Genomic DNA, 9,831 nt, shown 5'->3' on the forward strand with positions numbered 1-9,831 from the left:
CGATCATTTCTATTTGAATGCGAGACGCTCTTTCCAATTTAAAACACCATCGGCAAACTTTTGGAGGAACGTGCTGATTTTTATAACATGAAGAAGGATGATTTTTTATCCTTGTACTCTGGAGAAAAGGAGAAAATTATTAATGGAACTATTACAAAGGCTCAACATATCTTGCATGTGAAACATGCTTCCTAAGACTATGAAATCTCCAATGTTTTATCCCTTGTGAAACTTCACCTTCGTGTTTTAAAACGGATAGTCCTTTTATAAACAAACTCTACGGCTCATTGTTTTCTTTTCAAGTTTTTGTCATTATCTTTACATGATATGTTAATTTTTGTTTTATTCTATGTCTTTGATTAAATTTTAGTGTCTTTTTGTTTTAGTAAACGTGTGTATGTATTATTGATTTCAATAATTTTTGGGTTTTATAGTACTATTAAATTAAATTATAGGTAAGCCTTGTTGGCCAAGAGAGAGAAAAAAATGGGATTTTATTCGAAAAATTCCAAAACTAAGAACTTCTATATTATTAAACAAACTTTGTCTGTTCGTCGACCTCCAATAACTCAAGGCAATGCCAACTACTACCGTTTGTAGCTTACCTCAAAGGAAAAAATCCCACAATTTAAAAAAACCTTTTGAAAAAATATTCATCTCCAAAGATTTTTGTTCGACTTTGTGTACTCTTTGATTGATCCTATTTTTTATGGGGGGGTACTTGCAAACAGACATCCCCATTTTTTCCCATTTCAATATCTTAAAAATGAAGCCACACCTTGTAATAAATAATAATAGTTAATATTATATATTACTAATGCTAGTATAAATTCAAATGAAATAATTATTAATTATATTTCAAACATTTATGTAAATTCCCTACTCTCTGTGAATTGATCTCTTTATTATTTCGATCCTCACATCTTCTTTTAAGGAAGGAGTTGACTTAACTACTATAACTTTTATGATAGTAACATATGTATCATATTCATAATTCTGATAATCTTAGGTAAATATATTTAACTTCATTACAATTATATATGCGGCATTCAGTCTCTTATTTTATTCAAATAGAATTGTAGTGTCTGGAAAAGGGCCTATGATTTGGGATTAACCAATTCAATATATTTATTTCATCACAAATTAATATATGTAACTTTTATCATTATCTAAATCCTTTTTACAAACTATATTTTGAGTTAATCGACTAGAAAAAATCCATCATATAAAGAAAAGCACAATATTCAAGTCAGATTTGGTATTTTTAATGATCTTTACTTTCAATATTTAAACTATAATGAGCGAAACTGTGTTTTTTTAAAATATGTTTTTTCGGTAAAAGTAGAGTACTGCCGACCTTATGAAACCATTTAAAATTATGGGAAGCTTATGGAGTTGTATAGGTGCTGCATGTTACTTGAGAACGTTTTATTGAGTATGAAAGAAGTAGAACCTCCGGTTCGAAATCCAAAAGTATTATGGATCTTCGGGAAGATTGGTCAGAGGAAACTTACCCAAAGAGGATGGAGATTGGCGGGTGATATAAAAATGGAAGATTTACAAAATGATAGTCTCATTTCAATAAATGTATAGTTATTTTTGTATTTAATGTGTGGTTGGTTTGTCCCGAGATGGCCTGGTAATGTATTTTTCCATTCTGTAAAACGTATATCAAGAGAAAAGGATCAAGAAATACATACCTCCACCTATCTCATCTGATTTGAAGCTTATCGAAAAATTATTAAAGATATGGAGGATAAGGAACATGGGCAAAGTAATTTTAAAAAGTATTCAATGCCCCCTGATTTCCCATTATACATTACGTAAATTATTGGCTCATTACGAATGAGCGGCATACAAATAAATGGGTGAAAAAAAGCGGTACATGTATTTTCAGGCTGTGAGAGGAAAAAAAAGATGATGTTCACGTATTCCAGAACTGCTCTTATTTATAAAATGGAAGAATGAGACTTATCAATTAACAACAAACCAAACGCTCTGGATAGACGTTTTATTGACTATTATGGTCTATTTAAATGATTTACTAATTTTAGATGTGTAAATATTATATTTTGTTATTTTAACACTTATGTTGTTTAAATATTTCTTTTTAATACACTAAAATGTTTGTTTTAAGATGTAATTCGGTTACTGTTACTTTTATGTGTTTACTTTGAGAATAATGAACAGCTCAAATTCTGGGGCAAGAAAAATAATCATAATACGAATCATAATTAGTTATTTTAGAAGTTGTATTTTCTAATACCCTTATCTTCATATCATTGATTCATTCCAGTTAATAACGCTATAATTTATTGCTTTAACGATTTACATTTCTTTTATTAAACTTGAAAGACAATTTTATATTGAATCCGTTCCAGAATTGAATACAAAAATAACTCAGTTCAAAATCATATGATATTTTTCATGCTTAATGAACGGATTTGAAATTTGAAACGTTGTCTTATGTATATAGTATATAATATATGACCTACTGATTTAATTACATGTCATTTTTACCTCATAAAAATTGTTGTCAATGATATTTGAATATTATATAGACATATCATGTTGCTGGTGAAAAATAATATTCATACATTTGTAATGTATGGGATTTTGTATCTTGTTTCAAACTCGATATACTTATTTATTAGCAAAATTTGTCTGTTTGAATGTAAAAATTTTATTTAAATACTCAAACATTGTCTGTACTCCTCATCCTCCACAAAATTAAATTCCCAAGTTAACTAGCCGAGGTTGCGTTGATTGATAAATTTAATTTAGACACAATATTTTTTTAAATTATTATTATTGCCACTATTTTGTCTACTCATTCCTTTAGTTGAGGCTATCCCTCAATGTCCCAAAGTACATTTAAAAATAATGAAGATACTCACGTAAAATAAAAAAGTATAAAGATTGAAGAGTAATTATTGGTATGATGTTTATTTTTTAGCTTTAGGCAATAAATAAGATGTCATTTAAATATGATACACGTCTGAGATATATTTTGAACGATGACTCTCAATTTGTTTTTCTTTTGACGACCAACCTTCTTCCTACAATATTTTTTTTGTTCTCAGGGGCCATTTAAAAATGAACAAAACAATATTTAAAAACAGTTATTCGTAAAGCATCTTCTGTTTACAAAAGATCATTAAATTGTATCTAACATTACTTCATTGTGTCTCTCCACCTTCACTCCCAAGAATAATGAAAAATGACTCAATTTAATTACGTTTTTCTACCCAATAGTTGGAAATTTATTTTTAGAGTTATATTGGCTTTACATGGCTAACACAAAAATAAATAGTGGTTTTTTTTTTTTTTTGTCAACTGTCGAAGTTTCCGCTTCTTTTCCCCCAATAATGGTCTGAACGTTCATCGATTGAGTTAGCTATGAACAATTCCCAACAATCATTGAATAACAATTCCATAATTGAAAATAATTGGTCTATCTAACAACCGTTTTTGGGACATTTTTTATCTTTTACCTGTTGTAAATCCTTAGCACTTTTTAGTGCACGAGTTCTCTTGTTGTTGCCAACCTGAAAAGTGTTTTTTTTTTTCTTCGAATTATGTTATCATTATTATTTTATTCTTGACGAGAGAACATATTACAAAAGTAACAATAAAAATATTTGTTATATTAGTCTAAGTCCTTTAGGACTCAGAGTATAATTTAGGATCAAAAACAAAGTCATTTCTGTCAACGTTCTCTCTAGATATGGAGTGGGTTTGGTTTATATTACTGTAATCTCAGAGATGCTGGTAGCTTATTTTATGAAACATCATGACAGCTAAGCTGCTCTCCTTCAAAACATTATTCAAACTGTCAGGACTATTATGTTGTTCTTTTTTTTTTTTGGGGGAGGGGAGGGAGAATTACACACAAAAATGCTTTCGATTTACAACCCCAGTTATTCTGTTGACTTTCTATTTATATAATAGTAAATATGTTCCCAGCTTAAAAATTATATTTCAAGCTCAGCAATTACTCAGTCTTGCAACCTTTACTACGAAAAAGAGAAAGACAAAAAGCCAAAAATCGTATATTAGTTACCCCAATGAGTCAATAATACCAACTGATTTATATATATGCCAAGTATAAGTATTATACTAATCAAATAATGAATAACTTGAGGTATAATTTAATGAAAAAAGGATCTTCACTATGTATACCAAGGACTAGGTATAGAGGATATATTAACTGAAAAACGAGCGGGTAATTCATAATGAAGAATTGGAGTCAAAATTCCTTCATGCAAATATTAAGGAAATTTTATTATACTCCCTTAAGTATATGAGGAGAAATCAACAATAAATTGTATTCCCGTCTTGGTGGAAGTAGAGCATAAGTAGAGTAAATTACTGGAGTAATATGAGATGTTGTTTTGTTAAAGATCACCTATATTTTTTAATCTATCATATAGCTAGAACTTTCACTATAGATGTACCATGATATTCTGCATTAAAAGTTGTAAGCAATTATCTCTATAAAAACAAAACTATTTGAAGTTAGAGGCATTTTTTGACAAACTAACATTGAACCAAATGTGGGAACAAGAAAAGTTGGTGTTATTTGAATGGGAGATATTATTTTTCAAAGTCCACTTTTTATTATTTTTTTTTTAGTATGGTGAGGCAATAAAAACATTTTATTGATCATAAATTATTTAAAATAATGTATGCCAGGCACGATACCTGTAAAATAGTTATAAAATTAAATTTTAATTTCGTATTTACTTTATTTTTTATTTCAATACTGTTAAATTTTAACTAACCGTAACTTAACCAATATTTTTTCTACTAACTTTTTCATTGGAAGTTTGTATAGTAATTAATAAGTATAAGCAAAAGTTTTTCTCATTTACAGGGCACTCCCCCCCCCTATGCAAAATTATACATTTCTATTATATGAATATACAGGGGCGTCCACTAGGGGGTATGGTTTTTCATAAAAATTTATAAATTTTCCTCCACTGAATTACAAAAATATTAATATGTTTCTTGCAAAATTATAATTTTTCAAAATTCCTTCATTTTGGATGGGCGCTACAGCCCTCCCCTGTGGATGCCCCGTATTTTTATAGGCATAGCTTGAACGAACTCATCAACAACTACAAAAATTCTTGTTAGCATAATATATAGTTTTTTATAACTCATTATCATAATATCGATATGAGGTTAATAAACTGCTCTATACGAGGAGTCATAATAACTCCAAACACTGCGTTATTCAAAATCCAAGGTGTTTGAACCCGCGTTATGTGGGGGTAGGTTTATTGTTTTATTATAGCTACTAATTTGGTAGTCATGCATAATCAGTACTATGTTATTGATTAAATGACTGATGCATCACATAACAAAGTAACTTTGAATAGTAAAGTGTATATTAAGGTGTCTCATATTCTCCAAGGACCTATATTAACCCCAGTTACCCCTATAAATTATTATATTATTTCGTTTGTTTATCAAAAAAATGAATTACGAAAATATCATAACAAATCAAGTGAGGCGAAGGAATCGATAGCTGACAACAAGATACAGTATACATACATTTGAGAAAACACATTAATCATAGCTCCAATATAAAACAAGTGAAGACAAATCGTTCATCGACAGCTGACAAAAGATGGATATAATTTTTGATGTTTTAGGGATACCATTGTAGTGTATGTATTCTGTATGTTTGACCAACCAAAAGTGATAAGACCAATTCTAAAGATAATCAAAAATCCTTATCATTTCTTTTAAAAGATTGTTAAAGTATTTGATGAAAGTTATGTATTACTTCTTTATAATCGACCATGGCCCAATATTCCATAAAACTAGCCATCAATTCATTATATGCATGAAAGAATTGCACCTGTAGAGCGTTTTATATATGTAATGGAGAATGGTAATTGATCAAGGAATTAATTTTCATAATCACAAGAAGCAGGGTAGTCATTTTTTATATAGGTAGGTATAATATATCTACTATTTTTGTTTTGAATCAACACCATATAAATATGATTATAGATTAATATGGGGTTTTGAAAGTTATATATTCACTCCAGGTATCATTATATTAATAAAAACCTCACATATTTTGTAAATCATAAAATGCATCTTCCTTTAATCTATTTAATTATATTCATTTGATTTTTGTTTATGGTGTTTTATTTTTGTTGTGTTGTTTTTTTCTGAATAGTCACGACTTTGCAGCGAAATTTGAAAACCTTTTTATCAACACCATTCCCTCAATAGTGATCAATATATTAATCCGTTCCTTCATTTTAAAAAATATCTATGGATCAATATGAATATCTTTCCATGGAATTTCGCATTATCATTTATGAATACATATTCTACATCGACTGTATTACTTTTGTTAAATTACTGTGGGTTCAAAGCTTTTTTCATATTTGCAAAATATGTATATTTTCTGTTGTATTTATTCAAAAGGTATGCGAATTTTTACATTTTTAAATAAGACACAAAAATATGGATTTACATTATCAATAATTAATATCTTTTAATTCACTCTAAAAAAAGATATTTTGAAAAAATATATGTCTGTATTTATAATTTTTTCCTGTTGCTAACAAAACTTTGTCGAATCATACTTTGAATATAGTAACATAAAGCACATAGTAACTTTTATTAGATCTTTCAACATTTCTTACTAAAGGAGGAGGAATTAGATATAGGATACTCATAGATGAAAATAATACTCTCTACCGGTAAGTTAAAAAAACCTGAAAATTTACCTTGTTAATTCTGACAATTTGAAGAATGTTTCAGAGGAGAGCAGCTTAGTTGTCATGACTTTTTTTTTAAATTAGCTGTGAGCTGTTATGAGATGAAGGAAATACCACTCTCTATCTAGCAATTATATAGACAGGAATTATTCCGAGTCCAACAAGGACTTACACTTAAAACTCATCAGCATTAATCTCCTCCATTCATAAGCAAAAAAAATTGTTGTTACACTTAATAGTATATACGTATATGTTCCCTCCACAAGAATGAAAGAGAACAGGTTCAAAAATAAGAAAAACATTTATTCAGTTAGCAACTACAAAGAACCATCTTCTATTGTAGTATTATTTTCATCTATGATAATATATGTATAGCCAATATTGTCATCTTTTGCAAATTGTGGACTATTCTTTTTGACAACAAAATATTAATCCAACCAATAAAGAGATTTTGTGTCTCACAGTTTGAGCAACACTTACATATATAATAGTAAGGATATTTTGCAGCTAAACAAGACTTAGTAGGAATTCAACAAATCAACGTTCAATACAATAAAATTCAATTGGCATATTAAAAGCAAGTGATGTAATTCATTGAAGTGTGTTGTTAATATATTTGAGATCCATTGTAAGAATGAGTTCTAAAACTAACTGAAGGATCATGAACTACACCCTCGTGTTATATCAATGACGTCATGGAACATATTTTTATTTTTCTGGATGGCATTTTATCCTTACAAGTGGTTTCTTTATAGGTTATCAGAGACACTTAATTAATTATTGGTAAAGACTCGTGCTATAACAGTTAAAAAATACAATCATAGCTGTCAATTAGCTTTAATTAAAGATATTATTTAATATACATACATTTTGTCTCCTCTATCTAATTGTTTAATTTGTTTCAAGATGATTTTTAATTTTTTAATAGCAGTATGTGGAAATGAGCAGAAGTCAAATTAATGTTTAATATTTTTGTAAACAAAAAGTCTAGTTTATCATAATATATATGTTTAGGGGATTCACATTGATTGTGAGCCTTTATCAAATATTTCAAATTTAGTGGGATATAAGTCCAAATATTTTTGATTTAATGCGTTAGTTTATTAAAGATATACGTTATATTTTTCAGACTTTAAAAGACAGTTTTATTATCCCAAAATGATAAAAACATATAATAACGTTTCTTATTTGTCGTACAGAAACTCTGGAAGTATATTTGATAGGAATATATTAAACACTTGGTATCAGAAAACCAGATTTGAGTAGTAAAAATGAAGAAAAATATCAAAATATCGGTGCATAATACACTGTACCAAAAAATATTTATATTTACTGATTCTAAGATGTTTCGCCCCAGAATTTTTGACCTGTGAAGTTTCGCCCTCATATATATGTATATTATGGCAAATCTTCTCACATATAATTTAACAAGCTTCAACTTCAAGAGCTCAGAACTATCAAAACAAACTTAAGGAATTCTTAAAAAATAAGGCCTCAAACTTAATCTTAATCTTTTGAGGTATTTTTTTTTTTGCTACAAATATCATATATTCCTCAACAAGATCCAAGTGATAGGGAATAAACCTAAACTGGTTTGACACATATTCACTGTCAATTCAGAGATAAGTGATTTCGAAGAAATCTTTGAGTGTGAAGCGTTAATTTTTAACTTTTATTTGGGCTCACAAATTTTAGGCTTTGATGGATGATTGTTGTCGCAATACTCTTTACCTTAATGGGAGATGAAAAAATGAACAACGAAGGACTTTAAGTGAAGGAAGACACATTTTAAGCCAGGATAAAAATTATTGGCCAAGATTTATGCACAAATATATATTACCCCAGGCGAAAATTTTGAGGGCAAATCTTCTGCTCATCATATTTACTTGCAACATCTTTAGGACTAAAATAGCGTGGGACAAATCAGAACAATGTTGTTCAAATTTTCTTGAAAGAGTACTTATTATCCTTATCTAAAAAACAGGGTTTCATAAAAATCATGCATATCGATTTATCTCGATAATTTTAAATGAACAACATGAAAAAAACATATCTATCGATATTTTACAGATTTTCAAATTAAAATGCGTCCTTTGTTTTTGGAAGATTGATAGTTATTTTCTTGATTAGATGAATAAAGCACAAATAAACAAATATCCTGTTATACTCTATTCTTAACTTTTGTCATTTTTGGACATTCTATTGAATATGTATAATTATTTACATTTTTATCATATTATTAAGGAGTCTTTTGCCAAATTCAATGATCCCGCAGATCTAAAGCTTTGATTTTAATTGGATCTATGATCTTTTTTTTTTTTTTAAAGGAAGAAATAAAGGTTTAAAATCAGTTTGTATTTAATCAACTTTATTACCAACTGTTAGACTATTCTATATTTAATAGTAGGGGGTTGTTCATCACTTAACAAGAGAGGATTCGAAGTCAAAGAATCAAGGTTTAACTCATCCATAGTTGTTTAAAAATACTGAAATAAGGTCCAGTTAAAATAAAAATAAATATTTCATTTGTATTATTATTTTACATGCACCTTCATTTAGTATTATTTTAAGCTTTATGTAGATGATTCATCATTACAGAAGGGATTTGTGAAAAGAAAAAACAAACTTTAGCAATTACAAAAGAAAAAAAACTGTTGAAGTGTGCTGTGCTTTTTCTTCTTCTTTGTTCATCATTTAATTAGCCGCAGTGTTCTTAAAATCTCCCTCTAAAAGGAGAATTATAGCCTATCTTTGATGTAAATTGTTTTAAAAATGCATCATAAAATAAATTGATATGAATTCAACCATGATTACAAAATTTTACCTACACTAATGCTATTTTAAATGTAGATGTCTATATACTTTATGGGAGTAAATCATTTTCTCCTTCCAAAATCATAAAATAGGTAGCTGATATACAAACAGGTTCTAATTCAGTAGTACCAAATGTCTTGCTCCCACCTTCTCTTTGTGCTCTTTCACAAATCTCACCACCAGTTATCATTCTTATCAATGTTTTAAACGTTACTTTATTGTCTTTAAAGGCTTCATCAGTATGAAGTCGAAAAATCGACATCTAAAAACA

The 9,831-nt window shown here is 28.5% G+C and overlaps 1 long non-coding RNA gene across 3 annotated transcripts; it reads left to right on the forward strand.

The window, feature by feature from the left end:
- Positions 1-886: 886 nt before the first annotated feature.
- Positions 887-2,143, forward strand: LOC139906181 (uncharacterized). Of its 3 annotated transcripts, none has more exons than XR_011781524.1 (2): positions 887-1,009; positions 1,387-2,143. It is a non-coding gene; the product is annotated as an uncharacterized lncRNA (long non-coding RNA). The 3 variants fall into 3 exon arrangements; XR_011781523.1 differs by having other exon boundaries at positions 893-1,009; positions 1,346-2,143; XR_011781522.1 differs by having other exon boundaries at positions 908-1,009; positions 1,075-2,143.
- Positions 2,144-9,831: the final 7,688 nt, after the last annotated feature.

This window comes from Lepeophtheirus salmonis, chromosome 8 (assembly GCF_016086655.4).
Source record: "Lepeophtheirus salmonis chromosome 8, UVic_Lsal_1.4, whole genome shotgun sequence".
In the NCBI taxonomy this organism is placed as follows: Eukaryota; Metazoa; Arthropoda; class Copepoda; order Siphonostomatoida; family Caligidae; genus Lepeophtheirus; species Lepeophtheirus salmonis.